General features: G+C 37.8%; 1 long non-coding RNA gene across 1 annotated transcript in view; it reads right to left on the reverse strand.

Annotated features, from left to right (window-relative positions):
* The window catches only part of LOC137855960 (uncharacterized), a 220401-nt gene extending 201149 nt beyond the window's left edge, over nucleotides 1-19252 (reverse strand). Inside the window, exon 1 of the long non-coding RNA XR_011096090.1 lies at nucleotides 19108-19252. This is a non-coding gene — a long non-coding RNA (uncharacterized lncRNA). The remainder of the gene's footprint in view (nucleotides 1-19107) is intronic.
* Between the last annotated feature and the right edge of the window lie 515 nt (nucleotides 19253-19767).

Here is a 19767-nt window from a genome sequence, read left to right on the forward strand (position 1 = left end):
TCCAGTTTTCTACTTGATTCGTTGCAATGTAACATGAGATGTCAGGTAGCCAGCCCTAACTGAAGTACATCTTGGGACAGATTGTAGAGTTCCTGCATAAATATCATAGCCACTCAGAAAAGCTCATGTCACCACTTCAGCAGTCCAACACTTGGCAAGGTATCAAGAGTTAAGGCACTGGAGTGGGAGATGCGGTTTGCAGATCAGGAAGAGAAAAGTGATGGACAAGGTGGTGAAGCAAAGCAGATAAATTCCTGTTACATTTCCAAAGTTAAATAGAAGAGGGTGTTCGTGGAGAGAAGAATGGTGAAGGAGAGTGGGAGGGGACTTTTCCTCATGAGAGATATGAAATAAAATAATTGATGGGATTTCCTAAGGGTTATATGAATTCATACAACAATCATAAATTTCTACTGTGTCAGACACACACAGTAACAGCTCTTCTCTTGTTTAAGCTCTGTGCTAGAAGACTAAGATTTTAAGTAGACCAAAGCAGGCATACAGTCAATAAAGCAAACGTAGGAACACAGGAAGATGTTCAGTGGAAGAAAAAAAAAAAAATGGTAATATGACATCTAAAAGCATTTCTAGAAAACTAGAAAAATGTTTGTAAAGTAAAATGATAGAAAACAGGACAGCAGATTTAGGTCTGGCTAAATCATATAACAGTGCCAATTTGGAAACCACCAACTAGTGAATTTCATGTTCTTACTTCAGAGAAACTTTATTTTAAACTTTGTGGATGTTATTGAAACTTAGGTAAATGACAGATATAGGTAAGTTATATATATATCTCACTATCCTAAACCTCTGTACCTATACTTTGGTAATTGGTATGTATAAAAAAATCCAGTAAATAAGCCTTAAAAGATGTTGACAATGTTATATTTGTATGGTATTTAAATAACATAAAAGTAATGCAGCAATCAAACGTAGCTAAGTTTCCTTGTATTTAGTATTCCATTATTAAATCTAAAAGAAATATGCTTGCAATAAGTTTTTGTATTTAGTGTACAGGAACCATGTTAGCAGGCCTGAATCAAATCCTGGTCTGTTAAATTCTCATAAGTGAAACCCCAAGCACTACAACTACCAGAGCTCCACACAATGAAATGCAGTAAATCCACTTTAGTTAAACTAATACTGAGGATGACGTTAAAAACATAAGAAATTACATATTTTCCCTCTTATTCCTTCTGGGAAAAATGCCTTCCGCTGTTCTTAACACTTCCTTTTCCCCAAGCACCCAGACAGCAATCCATTCCTCACCTACGCTTTGCAGAAGCCACTACAATACAGAATGCGATGGGGCTTTTTTCCCCCCTTCTCCATGACGTTCAGATGCACTGGTCTGTTTGGGCTCATGCTCGTGAGAAGGCACCCACCAGCCAGGTGCTTCCAGGAACCAGCATGGCACAACATGGCATGGCATGGCCCAGCGCCTGTCCCATGTCTCCCAGCCAGCAGCAGCACCAGGAACCCACACAGTGCCATCCCCAGCACTGGGAAGAGCCTGCAGGAAGGAAGCGCCACAGGAGAGCTTCCTCCAAACAAATTCCTCGTGTGAATAATGTTGCCTCACTGGCTAAGGGTGAATTACCAGATTTAAAGATGACATCAGGAAGGAATGGAAAATACTTGAAAAATACCATTTAATGTGCTTAACTTTCTTCTCTTGCAGCCAAGAAAAACTCGATTTTACATGCTTGCGAAAGAGCTTTGATCAGATGTTGGATCCCCAGGTGTTTCAGCACTGTGCTCTACTGAGAACAGTGAAACGCTCCCAACCTTCATTTAAACACCATGGAAGGGAAAAAAATAATTTTCCAGAACATCACATGCATGCACCTCTAAATTACCTTGCAGGTGACACACTGGGCAAGGGTACATGAAAGGAGCCACCACTGGCAAGCCATGTTATAGGGTGCAGACATTACTGCTCCTCTTCCATTGCCTGTACTTCTGTACGGGGCTCAGATCTTTGTAAAGTGGCTCATGAAACAGCAGCACAAAACCACACTGCCAAGCAAAGAGAATTTTCTGATTTATATGTTACTGCATCTTACTGTAATTGAGCAGCTCTCTTAGGTCTTTTCATGTTATGGTAGGCATACTACATCCTAAGAGCCAATTCCAATCCTGACCCTAACACTGATTTTCTTAAATGCCACTGTAACGAGTTTGACAGTTCTCCTATTATATTTTAATTGTTGACATGCCAACTATTGTCATTGCAGTTTTCTATGATGTTCATTCCATGTAGACTATAAATAACTCAATAAATAATGCTCAGGAATCCCAAATGAATACACAAACTTCTTTCAAGCATCAAGATTAATTGCAGAGACAGTTCTGTGACTCTAGAAAGCAATTTGATTAATCCAACACAAACTCCTTAATACAGGCTGTGTAATATGACTTCTCAAGCACATTTTGCAGGAAGCTGAGAGTAGTCCTTGCTCCACAGATGCTATTACTTAAGATATCAGCTTGCAAAGCGGTCAGAGATAGCTGAAGCATGTACATAAGGGCTTTGCTTAGCTGGGGCCTAACTGAACAAAACCAGAATGACATAAAAACCTCAAGCTACACGGGGATGTAAGCAATGCAGTGCTCAGTATCATAACTTCTAAACTGCAGTCACCTGGCCACCAGAAGAGAGCATCCCGTGCTTCCCCAGGCTTCAGGCAATCTGAATTAGCAGGATGACTCTTACCGCTCAAGATTCACAACTTTGAACTCTCTCTTAAAGCCTTTACTTACAAAGCAACACATGGGTCACAGTCTTTTATTTGTTTGGATTCTTTTTTTCTTTTTCTTAACTGGATCAGGAAGGGGTGGTTGTTTCTTAACATGAAGCATGTGTCTGTAGCATTGTCCTATCTAGAACAGCTGAGTTGCTGCAGCAGTCATTAGCCACCTTGCTTAGCCAACTGACAACACGTCCCTTTCAGGAGATCCTCAACAACCAGGTACAGGCTAAACAGCAATATAATCTCCCTCTACCCTGAAATTATTTTATGTTGCATAGAGTATTGGGAGCAAGAAAGAAATATGTTGAAGCAGGATAGGCACATATGAAGAGAGTGGGAGATTTCACCCTAGCAGTCAGGGGCCTCATCACTAAGTCATTAGAGCAGGAGCCAAACTTCAAAACTATCTGGAATGCCCCAATACTCTGATTCTGGGGGAGAAAATAATAAATTAATAAATAAGTAAGATGAAAAGAAAAATCCACACCACAAACTCATCTATCTTTTTTACTTACATGAGTAAAGTAATAAGGTTAGCAAAATAAGAAAGCACAACTCTAAATGTCTTTTGGCCACTTCTGTGGATAAAGAAATAGTCATGATCTTGAAGAGCACAAGGAACTTGAAACTACTTAGAAGAAAAGGAAGAAATGGACAAGCTATTCAAATCCCAGTGACAAGAGAGCAGAAGATGTGTTCAGTAAATCAGACTAACAATATTTGTGTAGCTTAGGATGGGAGACAACCAGATAAGTAGAAATCTTGTAGCCAAAACAAAGGAAAAGCAGATATGGAATTTAGCAGTTCTGTAACAAAAACAGGATCGATTTCTTTAGACAATGACCTGAACAGCCAAAACACAACAAAACTGTTTTCCTCATGACACTCCACTGATTGATTGCCAGGGACTGACTAGGAAGGGAAATATGAATACTCCCACACACTGGCACATTCCCTTCAAGAAAACCATCTTGGAACACCTCCATTTATTTTGTAATTTAATTTCTCATGTTCAATATTAAAGTGATACAATTTACATCTCAAAATACATTTTCTCATTTTAACCATGTAATCTGAGAATTTATTTGCCAACTAGCAAAGCAAATTTATCATATTACCTTATATTTTGTAAGTGCTTGTGATTAGGGTTTATCAATAGTACGTACATAAAAATCAAAATATTAAAATAATATAGAATGGAAGTCAAGATGAAATACACAGTGCTGTTCTACTTTCCTTTGCAAATATCTATTTGGAATGAAAATACCTTAACCACTTAAAATATTTTGCCTTCTATAATTTAGCTTCCATGAAAATATTTCATTGTTATGTTAAGGTCTCAAATCTATTATTATTGTATTCTTTTCATATCATAAAAGCACAGATTGGGGCCCTCATGGACTATAAAAACACAATCTAGGACTGTATGCTAGAGTACAAATGATATCATGGGAATTATTATTTATTAAACCAACCAGAATATATGTTGTTAAAACTTTCTAAATAAGTGTAATGTAAATATTCCTCAAAATTGCTAACAAGGGTTCCAAAAGGCTTTCAATCAACAATTTAAAAAATAATAATAATGCAAGAAGTCAATGTGATTTAGTCAAAATTAATGAAAGGTTTACGGTTTCACAACAAAACTACATAAAACTATGCTGATTAATTGGAAACCTTGTACTATCTGATTTTTTTCAGAAAAAGAGGCCAATACCCACAATTATAATTTTGCTGGGTTTTAAGTCTATATTATTTTTTCTTTAAAAAAGAAAGATGGGCTGAAGTCATGAGCTGAGCCACATATGAATATAGCAGAATCGAGATACAACTGTGACGAGATAAAAAACTAATTTGCAGCATTTTTCAGCCTTGCCACAGCCCTGCCTTGTCTCCTTTCCCAGCTGTAAGACCAGCACAAATTAAGGAAAACCCCACATTGGCCTGGCTGCCCAACAAGCCCAAGGCTGTTGTATGTGGACAACGGCCCTTCATGTTTTACATTTGCTTCAACTACACCTGGGCTCATCTTTTTTGGTTTTTAGACCCACTTCTTGTAGTATTGCCCACAGCTTGCTGTTCTCCCAAGAAACTCTCTGCACCCAGAGCAAGAAAAATCTGTAGTTACCTAATTCAGACAGCTTCTGACTGTTTTGCTTTGTTTCAGGTGAAGCTAGGCAAATGGGGCCAGGTATGGATCATGAGCCCATATGCACATTGAAAACAAGTACTTGCATCAGAGAAATAAAAGAAAAAAAAAATCAGAAAAACGTCATCCTCTGTTCAACTTCTCTGCGGAGAAGTCTTGCAAGTACTTTTGTTGAAGAGAAATTCAATTAGGTAAGAAGTATCACAGGCTGCTGGGCAATTATGATAAAGTGATGTTATGGAGCCTCTCAAAGAGGGTTAGCAACATTTTACACACATTTGTATTGTGTTTGTTCATTCATGAAAGTGCATTTTTATGTATCGTCATTAAGAAAAAATCCATCACTTCACTTGTTATCATTATAACATTACCAGTTTCTACTACAAATCCCATAGTTAGATTGGTTTTCCAAATGTGAAATCCAAAAGGTTACAAACCACCACCAAAAGTTTCTGAAACAGCTTTTTCAAAAAATACAAATCATTGCGCTGTGACATAATGGTTCTTTATCAGATGATAGCTATTTGTAAGGACCTTGTGCTAGTTAACGCTTCAACTATATAGCCATGTAAGGTTTATACACTCTTCTCCTAACGTTCTCCTAAACTCAGATGTAGAAAAGAAAGAAAAAATGAGATACTAAGAGAAACAAAAAAAAATGCAGACTATAAAACTTTAACAGTAGGTTGGATGTATATTTCCATCAATTCATAGTAAATGGTACAATTGTCAAAGGAGAAGATTCCATATCAAAGGTCAGGCATTATTACTGTTCTTCGTTTTTTCCTCATGCTTTCAATAAATTGCTTAGCTTTAGCAAAAGAAAAAAGTGGCTGTGGTAATGTAGCAGCCATATGTTATGCTGTTAAAGAGGTTAGCCCAGCTTTCACAGATTCTTGAGTTCAGCTACAGCTTGCTTGCATCTGGTCTTTGTCTAAATTTATTAATAGCATGGAAAGAAATCTAAATTATGTAGCAGTGTCACTAAGATCATGCAGGATATATTCACTCCAAACTGAAGTACAGTATTTAGGAGTTTGAACATTTTAATAGACTTTAAAATAAAACTGGACAAGGCACCAGAAAATACATTTGAGAACAATCCTGCTTTGAAAGGCTGATGAATTAGATGATCTAACCAGCATTTTCCAGTAATATTTTCCCCAAACCACTTCATTTTCTGTTATCTCATTGTTCCAGTTCAGCATCCAGCTCTGCTCAGAGATTATCCTTTGGGCTCAACAGCCCAGCAGCGGGACATAGTGCCTCCCACTGGCTCTCACAGCTATTTGGGAAATGCACGGTGTCCCCCTCTTCGCCCTTCCCACCACTGCACCTGCACAGCTCAGTTGGTGTTCAACTCCAGGCTCTGCAGAAGCACTCCTCAGCCCAAGGCCAGCCCAGCCCACACACAGGTGGTGCTAAGTGAGACAGGAAGCTTTCTAACCCCTTGTCCTCCAGGGCTGATGTGCACTGGAGATAACATTTCCTCTCCCATCCCTTAGGGCATTTTCTGCAGTAACAGATGAATGAGAGCTGGCATGATATGTAACGTATGGCTCCAAAGGTGTCTCAGCTACAAGGGCTTGAGCGTTCTCATACTCCCCTAGGGCACACACACTCCTACCCCAGGAAAGGCTCTCCTTGGTCTTCCAAAGACCAGTTATCCTGTTAAAGAAAACCATGGTTAAAAAATTCCTTGATAGACCACAACAGAGGCTTCATGAGGCCTGCAAGCTACACTTCAGGCTCCATGTCACGTTCAAAGCCACTTTCCACATGACGAAGGACCTAATAGCTACATCCCCATAGATCACTGAAAAGCAGACCCAGGCACATTACTAGCCTCTTCATGCTTCCTGTCCATGCCAGTAATCAAAAGCCTTGTTTGTAGCTCTGGTTTAATGCCTCCAAACCATGCTCAGAAAAAGGCAAGCTTAAGATACCTGTTGGTAAACAGTACCATTATCAATTCATCTGGACCTGGTGCTCAAGAGACTGAATCCACCCTGGCTTAACAATACTCAGCCAGAGCCCAAACTGCACGCGCGCAGACAAGGAATATGGAAAGTGAGTCTGCAGTGAGGAACAGGCATTGGACTTGCATTTCACTGGCAGCGAAGATGTTCTACATTGTTCCCAGTAACAGCAGCTAACAGACGTGTATCAAAATCTTCATCACAGCTTTGCACTACATCAACTTACTAGTATCGAGTCATCAAAGGCAGAGCCTTAACACCAAAGTTAAGGAGAAAACAAATAGTACAAGCAGCACATTTTGTAGCTCGTAAGAAGCAGAGCTGGCTTATGTGTAAAGGCTCATATTTTTCTTTTTATCATGTTTGGTGTCTCAGCCAAAATGCCTGGAAAGTACTTAAACCATGAAGGGAGAGTATGCAGAATGGGCAATGTAGATACTACAGCTGTGGGAGCTCCACCAGAACAATGGGCAGGCAGGACCAGCCACACACCAAATTCATCAGGGAACAGAACTGACTGGTGGAGGGATCCAGTGACCAAGACACAATTGTTCCAGATCTATTATTGTCAAGAGTGCATGTGGGAACTGTACTGCAGTATCTTTCCTGTCACTGGATGAGAACTTGAATAAAAATGCTGTCCCAGTGGTTTCCACAACTACACATACAAATCCTCATACGTAAAAATAAAATCTGTTAGGCCTTTCTAGATTATTTGTTACGGTGCCATCATGGAACTGACGTGAAATGCAACTTAGACTCTGTCAGGTTTGTATTACTGTTTTTCTCCGTGTGTATTATATATGGTTCTTGCATATAGGTAAAAATCAAGACTAAAAAAACTGGATTTCACATTATTTAAATTCAAGATGAGAGAAAAAGCCAACCTTCTCCAAAGTGCTGTAAGGCTTAGCAAAGATGCTGTTATGGGAGAAGGAAGTAGTACAGCCTTCCTTCCAGCTGGGGGGCAGGAATTTGCACAGCGTGGGATGGAGAAGCAATGCTGCAGGGTCAACTGGCAGTGAAACTGAAGCACCAGAAAAACAGCAGAGTTGGCATTCAATCTAATTTTCTTCTGTGAAGTACCTAGCATAGTTTTGTGCCAATGTCCTGTGTTCATCCTGATATATTGATTGTTCACATGACTTTCAAACAAGTTCAGCTGGAAAATATCATGGAAATGATCAAAAGACAGCCAAAAGGTCATCTCTGATTTTCTCTTCTAATTCCCAAAGGTAACAGTTACCTTATTTTCATTTTGATGACTTGAGCTTTAGACTTGATGGAACTGCAATAGGTATGGGTGTAATAGATTTACATTGAGTGTCCATTGAGTGTCAGATAATCAGCCTGTAATTAGGATCACAGTCTCTTAGAACCAAATGGAGTTGCTCTTTCATTCAGACACCAGATGCGCACAATAACAGGGATGATATCTGACAAACTAAACTCACAGCCAGGTGAACAGTTTTCTGACTTCAATGGAGATTCTGCGTGGTTCTGGAAGAATTTAGCCTTTGCTGTTTATAGAGGTCCATGTTGCATTGTTTGATCTTCCAAAAATCAAAGCAAACTATGGTTCTGCATATTTTCCTTTAAATTCAGAGATCGTAAAAATAATCAATTTTGGACAAACAAAAACAAATCTTCACACAACAGAAGAAAGGCTTGAGTTTTTTTCCTAAGCATGTATCTTCAAACTTTATTAGTTTCAACAAGCTAAATGAAAAGGCAGCTCTGGAAATATTTTTGTTACAGATTTTCAAAGAGAAACATGCAGGAAAAAAAAAAAAAAAAAACATGATTCTGCATCATACTGAAAATTCATATAAAAACAAAAGACAAAACCTTGAAGTAAAGCTGATGTGGAAAATGAAGAAATTACTTGTTGACATTATGGCCCTTGATCTGAAGAAAAAAAAGGGGGAAGCTAAACATATTTGAAGTAGGGGAATTGTGACAAAGCCATCTCTATAATTGGAGACCCTTTGCCCTATTTCTTTGTTTTAAAAGGGGAAGGATGAGCCCCATATATAGTGCCAATATCTCAAAGAGGAGAAAAGCCTGAAACCTCAGAAATACTCAGCTAAGCTCTCAAAAAATGAGGCCTGTGATTCTTCTAGAGGAAAGGTTTCAGTGCACAGGCAACAAGAGCCTTTATCAACAACAAAAAAGGAGTTACAAGAGAGGATATATGTATGCAGCTCTGCCAATATCACATTATTCTGCCTCTGTCCGATTATTGACGAGGTACAGCACCACAGAAATTCTGCAACTGAAGCCCTAAAATTCTTTTTCAATAATTCTCTTCAGTCAAGTTCCCAATTAAAAAAAAATAAATAAAATAAAAAAGAGTGAAAATAAAATAAATATATGCATAATTAAATCTCCCTTTGTTGCCAGTACACTTCTTACACATATATACTAACAAAGGCTGCTGTAAGATGATCACTAAAATCAGTGATGACTCACAGATGCAACAAACATACTGAAGCACATGCCATTGGCTCCCTTTATGTCTAGGTACTGGGTATACACCTAGCAATAAAAGTTGGGTGCCATCCCAATACATTGGTTATGTGCATGAATACTCATCATTTTTGTTATTTCAGTCAAAAAGCATGTGCTTTAGGTCAGACAAAGTCTTCATTTGACATTCTGAAAGCCTTTCCAACCAGATGGCATATACGTGCACATAATCTTTAAGGTCCCTTCCAACCTGAGCCATTCTATAATCTGAATCCCTGACCCTGAATTACTGCCAGGCACTAATCTGCTTTCACATAGTGCGATTTCCAGGAGGAGTCCCTGGAGGGAAAGGTGACATCCAAACCTGAAGCAGTGCTTTCAGAAGATCAAAAAATAAAAAATAAATAAAATCAACTAATAAAAATAAATTACATAAACTTCTCAAAAAAAAAAAAAAAAGCAGCCATATAGGTTTTCAGGAATTCCCTCACTCAGACACTGCACGTTTAACAAGTATAATTTAACTTTGGCATTCTCCATCTAAGCATGGAACAGGCTTACAGCCCCAATTCCTAGAAACCATAAAATCTGCTACAGAATTCAGGAATGCAATTTAAATTGTATGACTCCATTAACATTATTGGAAAACAGCCTTTAACTACCACTGATTCAATCTCCAGCAACAACAACAAAAGCAGGAATTAGATGTGAGCACCTTATAGGAACGATATATTTCATTCTTCACCCCTAACCATTAAACACTGCTTGATCTTTTGTAGTTTTCTGTTTGTTATTTGTTTTGTTTTTCTTCCTTAAGAGAGAACTTCCTCTATCATAGAGCTCTCCAATGATGCTTTCCAGAATGACATCCCACAGTTATTCCCAGATCCTGTTTCAATGGCAAACCAATTCATTTAGAATAGCATACTTCAGTGCAGTGTATTTAATAGCAATTGTTGGGGAGTTTTGTCTGTTCTGGTTCCCTCTGACATTTAAAAACATCCTGTCTTTCCCAAGACTTATATAGGCAAGTCTTCCTAATAGAAATAGCAACAATCTTTCTCTATCATCCTAGCAAAATCGCATGCCAAAATTATTTTGGCACGTTATTTCCTTACCATAACTAAACACAAAACTTTGTTCCACCTATTTTAAAGGCCCTGACTGAGATGCAAAATGGGATCAGTCTTGTTCCACGATTCAGGAAAGAATGCTTAGGCCCTCTAGAGAAGGCTTAGCTGTAAATAAGAGAGACTGGCATCCTGTGCCTCAGCTGGAAGGCCTTACCCCTCAGCTGCTGAACAGCTCTTAGCCACATTTGAAAGAACAGCCCAATTCCATCATCGCATTGTAGCCTAAAGAGATGTGCAGCCAGCAAAATGGTTGCTCTATTTCGCTCTCATTCAAAGCCAGTCTTTCACTTTTCATGTTCTCAGCTACTTGAAATATCTTTTCTGCTAAGCTGCGGCAGCAGGGAGGTGGGCACAGGGTCTAGGGTTTTTAAACCATTGTCTCCCTTAGTCCCGATCCTTTTCCCTTTTGATATAGCCCCTTCACTTCAGTTGTTTTTTACTTGTCCAAATTCATGCCAAATTCTAATATATCAATATATTCACATAGCAACATTTTTTTCTCTTTGGCTCTTCTCAACAAATATCTTACTGAAAGCTAGTTTTCTGGCAGCATTTCTCAGAGGCAAGCAGTACCACTGCTATTCGAATGCCTCAATGCTTTGTTCATACTGTAATCAATTATACTGCAAGCATCCTTGTGATATATCCCTTCAGGGATGAAAGAAACACTGCAGCAAGGGTGCAGAGAGTAAGATTTTTAAGAAGGAATTAGATGCCAAAATCCCCCAAGATTTCAATACTTGCTGCTCCTTTGAAGAAGCTACTTCAATAGATTTACTCAAAGTACAGAGCAAAAGCAGAAAATAAACCATGTGTTTGAGCCCAGTTTCCCCAAGCAATACTAATGCAACAGCCTCATTCACAGATTGCTTTGTGAATAATACAACTCTATGAAATATGCATAACCTTCACTCAGAAGACAGTGACTTTCAGAGCAAGATATGTATTAAACCACATTTTGACACTTGACTGAGGTGTTTTCTTCTCAGAGACTGCAGTGATAAAAAGGTCTCTAAACCAAGAATTTCCTACACTTGAAAAAACATTGCGCTCAGCCATTTCAGCTAAAATATATTGAAAAGGTATGTTAAAATGAATCCACGTGTATCATTTTCAACAGCTCTAACATACCAAGAGACTATTTCAAAAATTTTGTGCTGAGAGTTAACATAGCATTTACCTCTTTCCATTATTCCTTACTCAACAGGTAAATTTAGCGTGTTGAGCAAATTCAGAACACCTGAAAACATTTATTTTAGAGTACTAAGTTGCAAACATACTTGAGAATAACAATTTTAAGCCTTTTATTTGCACTGAATTCCACAGTACTAATTTAGTTTTCCCCCTACCTGAGAGTTTCAACACTCCTGTCTTGTGTTTAGCTATTTTTGCCCTGAATTTTTAAACGCTGACACACACTTTTAATGCCAAGCACACACAAAATACTCATTTAAGGTTACATGAACAAATCTGCACACAACTTTGTGGAATGAAGCTAGTGTAATTTTCTGTAATGCAGTAGTTGTTTCTAAGTAAGTGGGGGGGGGGAGAGGGTGTAAGAAAAATGCAGATGACAAATAGCATAAATTGACAAAGTTCACATTTCAATACACAGCCTCTCCAATTCACATGTTCCAGGATTTGCTCTGCAAAGTGACTTAGAAAATACAACATAAATTCTATCACCATTTTCAAAAAAATAAAAATAAAAATAAGTATGAAAACACCAAAAAGAAGACAACCAGCATTAAATAAATACCAGACCTAATGAGGTCACTTTACAGCAAAGACTGAAGACATGTAAAGACACACGTTTTAAGAACAAAATTCTAAAAATGGAGCCAAAGATGAAACTGGATCCCAGATCTAAATGAGAGTCCAAACTGAATCAAGGCCACAGGAAATTTTGGTATTGTGTTCTTTGTTTGCTCAAAAGTGGCAAATACCTCAAGTAAATAGCCAGCCACATCAAATTTCCCCCATTACGGACTACTCAGATCACATTCAAATATCAAGCCGTCTAAATTCAGACCTTATTCAGAGTAAATTCAGATCAGAAATGTAAGTTCCTCTATTCAGAGCAAATGTCTACCAGTAGCATTCCTTTAAAATCAGAAATAACATCCCCCAAAATATCTATTTTTACACCACCGCCCACATTTTTCATGTTTAAACAAACATTTCTGCAGATTTTTAAGCACCAGTATAAACTGCAAGCTCAAGACTCCAGCTCCATATAACCTAGGCCAGAAAAGCAAAATGTCAGAGCACAGTGTGAGACAGGGTTGAATTAAGTAGGTCTGCCCGAGGCAAAGCAGCTCATGCTTACGTTCTTCTCCCCATGTTACTGCAGTTCTATAAATCCCACTGGTGAAGCACAGGGAATTTAACAGAGAGCTCAGGAGACCTCTTCTCTTTGATTTTGATGTATTTGGACAGATTGTGTAAAGGTTGTTCTTGTTTGTTTCATTTTCTCTGCTTAGAAAACCTTCTCTAAAAGCATTATTCTAGTCCCTCGGTAGCAATTGTCAGGCTTTTGAATCAGGGAAAGCAATACACATTGTTTGAAATATTCAGGCCTTACAGGTATAACATTTACATATCTGTAAACACCCAATTAGCAATCTGTCTTCTGTTGAACACCCTACTGACATCAGCAGAGTTATTCTGGATGTGCATCATATAGATAAACAGTGAAAGACCCTCCTCTCCAGGAAAAAGCCACTTTACTGAAATTTCTAGTTTAAGTTTTGATAAAGACCTTCCCACCTCAGTGACTAGCTATGCTGGTAGTCTCTTCAGTCACAAGTGCTAAGAGAATTAAGTTCAGAATATCAGACATTTACTCATATCAAAATATTTTGCTGGTGGGAATTTCAGAAGCCTGATGTCAATTTACCTTATATGTTTACGCTACTATTTCATCTCTGCAACAGTTTATTATTGAGGGTAAATGTTTGTAGGATAGAGCTTTTTCTATAGTAACAAATTACAGTTCTTCTGGTTGTTTACACTGAAGGGTCAAGACTGAACCCTTTGTTTAGGAAAAGAGGCATACTAATGATGACTATGCTCCTGAAGTACCTACATTTTTTGCAGTCCATTCATGTCTTGGGAGGTAATCCCTGGCAACCATCACATGTGGTAATCCCTACACCTCCTCCATCCAATATGTTGAAAAATAACTCATTGAACAAAACAAAAACCAATGAGTCATTGAAGATACAAATATAAACACAGCAAAATACTGAAATGAATCAGGAGATAGAGTAGACATGCTGGTAACATCACTCTGAAGCTACATCAAAAATCCTTAACCACAGAAGACCTCACCTTGTCCTATGACTTGGGTCATCAAGTCCAGTCTAAGCAATCTCACACAACTCAAATTAAGCATACACAGCCTAGACTACAACTAATTGTTTTGACTGAAAAGTCTCTCTATAATGATTTCAAATCCTCTAATTCCTAACCTGAATTTATTCATGGACAAAACAACCGGTCATCTTATAGAAAAAAAAAAAAAAAATTAGATTCAATACCAAGAAGTCATACTTGCTTTCAGCCTGTGTGGGGTTGCTGTGGCAAATGAATCAAGCCCTATATTCAAAATTGACTTGCCATTTCCCCTAAAATTCTCCTTGACCACATGTCCTTTAATTAACAGACAAAGGTAACTAGAATTGTACTAACTGCACACACTGTTGCAAGTCAGACTTACATACTTGGGGGGTTAAAACTACTTCATATTTCTACTGAAAACACCACTTGTCATAACTTAGGATGCTGTTTACCCTTTCTACAACCACATCATGTAAGAGATTTTCAGAGAGATCCTACTACAGCAGGCAGTAGTTTTATAACATCCCATTAATAAATCTACCCAGCACCAAAGTTTTGACTTTTCCATGCTCATTAATCCCTTTGTTAACTTCCTGTGGAGTCACTAGTTACTTTTTCTAATACCTTTATTGAAATGTTTATACATCAGTCTAACAGTGGTGCCCTCCCCAAAGTACTTGCTATTGGCTTTTGCATCCCTGGAATTTTCAACCAATTGAAACCAACCAAAAAGTCTTTATCTTACTTAATTATTGATCTGTTTTGGTGAATCTTCACACCAAAATCAAACTGAATCACCTGGGAATGACTTAAACCCGTTATCTTCTATGATCAGCTCTTCCATGATGTCCTCCCTGATTAACATAATCACCTGTAACTTCTCACTCCCAGCCTATCTATTGATGGGATATTTAAAGCTTAGTTTTGAAATTGGCAGTTATGTTTTGTGGAGGTGCAGAAACCTGGGGGACAGAAATATCTTTTTATTAACTGCATCTGTGAAACACACTTGTTTCTCCTCAAAGTTCTTTCATTGCTGCTCAGCAAGCATCCAGAGGTCAGGCTGGAAATGCTGGTGCTTCAAGGCCAGAATACCCTTGATTTCATCCATAGAAGAGTAGGAACTAGAACGGTATATGAAATGTATGCTTTTTGTGTTTAAGGGCTGCAGTACGTTTCTCAAAATATTTGAACAAGTAGGGAAATAAATCTCTGAAGTGGAAAGCTAATAAACATTCACATATGCATTTTGCTCATCTCTGAATGTGGTGGTAGTTTAGTTATTCCCTTATTTATGCAGTGGGACAAAGATCAGGAAAGATCATCAGTGAAAACTATTTGGCCGTCTGTTAACTTTCTTTACTTCTGGTTGTTTAACATTTATTTTTAAAGTTATAACAAATGGTTCTTTTCTGTTTGGTAGGAAAGTAGGATGACAGATTGTGGGAAGGAAAGTGTGAGCTGTATGGAAAGAGAACAAGAGCAAGTAAAGGAGGGTGACTGATCCAACAAACCTGCTAATAACAAATGGAGAGCAGAAAAATGAAAAAGGTCCTTTCCTACCCCACCTCACCACATCATAGTAATACAGTTCTCTGCAGAACTTAATTTTAAGACAGTATTACAACAGTGGAGACTCACCCCATTGCAGGAGTGTGAATGATTTTGTAAAGGGTTAACATGAAGAAAATACCACAAACTAATCTAGGAGGAGAAAACAAGCTACCTTTCCTGAAGACATGTATCACAGTACAAAGCAAGACTCTCAGGATATGTCATACCAGAACAAAAAGTATTTTACCCTGCATCACCAATGTTCAAAGAGATGTTATGCATCCTCTGTTGAAAAACAACTTCAACAAGTCTTGTGTGTCTCAAAGAACCACCACAGGGAAGTAAAATAAAGATATGGGGCAATCTTTCGGGAAAATCATTTAAATGCTTTTAGTCTGCTGGTGTCTGTTTATCATTGATTTTTTCCTTCCTATCTTAGAAAAGGAAATTTGTCCCAGACTCTGAATCAATAATTCCTCTCAGATTTGAAAAGCAATACAGCATTTCCTTATCCCCTGTTCTTTTAGCCACTTCTTAATCTCTCTGCTGCCTTCAACTCCTTCAAAGACTGAAGAAATTGAAAAAGTTTTAGATCTAATATGCCAGTAAAAACACACAGTAGCAGTGAAATAACACCTGGAAGTGACTAGTGGAGTGGCTATCATTAAAAAGAACAGAAAAAAATAAACCAGAGACACCTATAGACACACAAGCTTTGCTTCAACAGAATTCAAGATTTAAAATAATAATAATAAAAAATTTAATACATGCAAAACAAAAAAGTGAAAAATTTCATCAAATGCAGCATGGACCTAATGAAAGGAGGCAAAGTCAGGCAGAGCTTTCTTTGGCAAGCTAATCAATCCTCCAGGTAGTGAGAGCATCTCATGAATAAGCCCTTAATTGAAAACTATGGCAGGTTTCTGAAATTTAAAAGCACATAAAAAAACAGCTGAAGTGGAGATGCTATTTAGTTGTACTGATAATCTTGGTTTGAACAGAAAGTGAAAATGAAATTTCTAAAGGTCTGAGATTCCACATTGAATGACATTCGATGACACTGAATAATGACATTCCACAATGTCTTTTATCAGTCTGTTAATACAAGAATTTCTTAATGACTCAAAACTTGAAAGAATTATCAGTTTGTTAAGTTAGTATGAAAGAGGAGGAAAGAGTCTAATAGCCTGACACTCCAATGCTAGAACTGAGATGAAGTTACTTGATGCAAACTATGAGGTCAGCCCTGCAGGGGAAAATACCAAAAGATGATTCTGTAGACTGGGGGGTCACCAACTGGAAACAAAGCAGGACATTACCTAGAATACATAGTGCTTTTTCAAGGAGTAGAGACTGAGAGGGTCACTACAGGCAATATGACAGACATTATTCTCTCCTTTCACAGTTGGATTTCCTCATAAAACAGTTTACAGTTTCTTATCAGCCTTTAAAATTTAATAAAGCCATGTATTTAAGTGCTTGAAGGTCATCACAGAAAGCCATTCCTCAGTTATACCCAACTATTTCTACAATGCTAGTAAGTTTCTCCTCATGCAGTGCTGAGTGTCTATACCACTTCCATCCTCTCACATAACACTCTCTTCCTACCAAGCCTAATACAGTGAAACAACTTACCTAGCAAAAAAACTTGCAGTACTTTATTTCCTGCAACTAAAATGAAGTAGACTTAAAATACATTTTTCCCCACTTGAAGCTCCTGATTTCTTGCCTGCATTTACCACTCAGTGCTTAAAAATCACTGGCATGTTTTTTAGATTAGATACCCAGTGCCTGTCCATGCTGAGCCAAATCCTGTCCTGATTTAAACCCCAGGCAACTCTAAATGAAATAAAAAAGACACTGAGTCACTTTAAAATTGCTCCAAGACATACCTAACTATATGGTTAGTGGCCCTTGCCCCCAAACCCAATGTATACTATACCATAACTTTGAAAATGCTTGCCTGGCTTGTCCCCAGAATACACTACACCCTTTTCTGGTTTTCTCCCATTAGCCAAAAATATCCTTCAGAGAATATTTGCTCCCACTCATTGAATAGCACTATCTGATACTGCATTTTATATTTTACTGTTCTGCGACTTGCATTTGATCTGAAAAGAGATGAGGTGAAACATTTGCTACTAAAAGATTTGACTTAGAGTAAAATCATATGTTTCCCCTCATTGCTCATATTCATGTATGGTGCATTAAAATTGACTCCCATAAGTCTTCATTATTCAGGCATTTAATCATATGGAAAATGTGGTAATTTAATTAAAACAAGCAACATAGGTTGGATATCCCAAGGGATACAGACAGAGGAAAAATGATCTAATTCACTGAATTTCCATTTGAAAATGTATTAATATTAGACCACAAGACCACAGGAAAAAGAAGAAAAGAAAATGTTGCTCATTTGCAAAGCAGTAATCCGATGCTGAGACAATTTCTGTTTAGGATGCCAAAACTGCTTTCTTACACTGCTTTCTGTTGTGTCTGCAGTGGGTGTTTGTCAGAACATAACACTACTAGCAATTATTTGCTGTAGAACAGTAAAGCCTGCATTTATTTATTTTTACATGAGACAGGGAGAGTTTAGAGTGTTGTTAGTTTAGAAATCACTGCTAAAGATGGTACTTGCCAGAGGTTCATGAAAGACTTTCAGTCTTCCTTACCATTGAGTACAACATTTAATTCTTCCCAAAGCTTATGTCATGTACCTGGCACTTCACCTCAAAATGATTTATCAGTGTGGTATTGGGAGGAGGGGGTGCAGGGACCAGATCCATACACACACATGGTTGCCATTCCCTCCAGTATCTGAGATACACTGAATAGTCTTCTACTTCCTTTTCCAAACCCCCTCACAACACAATTCTAATACCAAAACCTTTATTAACAGAATTTGCTCAAATCACTCTTCAGGAAAACTTTCATCCGATACAAGCACACTGTAAGACCTCACAAATGTATATGAAGGATGATTAAGTTTCTTTCCCAAATTATTTATATGGGAAAATAAATTTATATTTATTTTTGTTGCTTTTTTTTTTTTAAATAAAAGAGCAGTTAGCACAGACCACCTACACCTACTCACAGCACCTATGTAGCTATTTTCTCTTCTGTAATTCTGCCTTTTTTTTTTTTTTCTTAAAATGGGCTTGACCCTACATTCTCCGTCTGTAAAACTCCCACAGAAACCAGCAAAAGATACAACCCCTTGCAAGTTAGGGGTTGAGTTCAGTAAGAGTTGCATTTTTTTATTTATGATATAAGAGATGGGAAAGCATAGGCAAGCTACTCAGCTGGCCTATGTCAGCATAGTTTCAATGACATTCCCATAGTTTATATGCAGTGTTGTAAAATACATCAACATACTATATACAAAAATATTTAGCTTCCCACACATTTACTATAAACATTAAACAATATTTTATCCCAGTTTTAAATGTCTTTCCAATATTATGCTTCCCTTCACTTCCAGCATGTTCACACTTTCTAATCTCGTTTGTGCAGAACACTCAAAGAAATAACAGAATATAGGTAGCAAACAAACAAAATATACAAAATTTCACAAGTTCTGCATTTTAAATACTTGTTACAGCATATTCTCTGTCCTGTTGCTCCTCCTCCTGTTTTACACAGCTTAAGTGCAAGTAATTGCTCCACCTGTTACGACAAGATTTCATTTCTCAAATAGCTGAAAAGGACATATAAATCAACTGTACCTTTCAAGGTTTGTAGAGAAGATATCCCAGAACCTATGCTGGACCCCACGGCAGCTCAAAGTAGGGGTCTAAACTTCCTGGCAGCAGAACAGCCGTAGGGAGGAAGAGTTAGAGGTGCTAATCAAGCCTGCACACTTGAGGGCTGTCAGGGAGTTGGGTTTTTAAGGAAATCCTTCAGCTTTAACTTAACCAGAATAAGGAGTAATGGGAGCACTGCTAAACATTTGCATTTCATGCTTTCCTTTTAACAATCTGTATATCTTTTCTATGAGCTATACATAATGCTGTTGTTTTAGGATCTTTCACAATAATACAATCAAGGACATAGAGCTAACTAACAATAGATGTATAATGAACATATCTATACCAAAATAAATCTGAAAAGTATTTTTTACCTCATTCCATTTTTGGAAAAAAATAAAAAGCAAATTTTATTATTCATTACTCATTGTGTGGAGAGCTAAATCAAAACACTTTACATTTGATTCTGTTCAATGGGGAGAGCTTACTTGCAGAAATGTCTCTAACTCCAGCTCTCTTCCACTGCCCCCTGCATTTAGCACCAGCAGAACCCACAACCCTCCCAGGCTGCAGGATTTCAGGCTGCAAGCCGCCTACTCACAATCATATATGTTTATTTTTTCAGACCATTTATCATCA

This window comes from Anas acuta, chromosome 4, assembly GCF_963932015.1.
Source record: "Anas acuta chromosome 4, bAnaAcu1.1, whole genome shotgun sequence".
Lineage (NCBI taxonomy): Eukaryota > Metazoa > Chordata > Aves > Anseriformes > Anatidae > Anas > Anas acuta.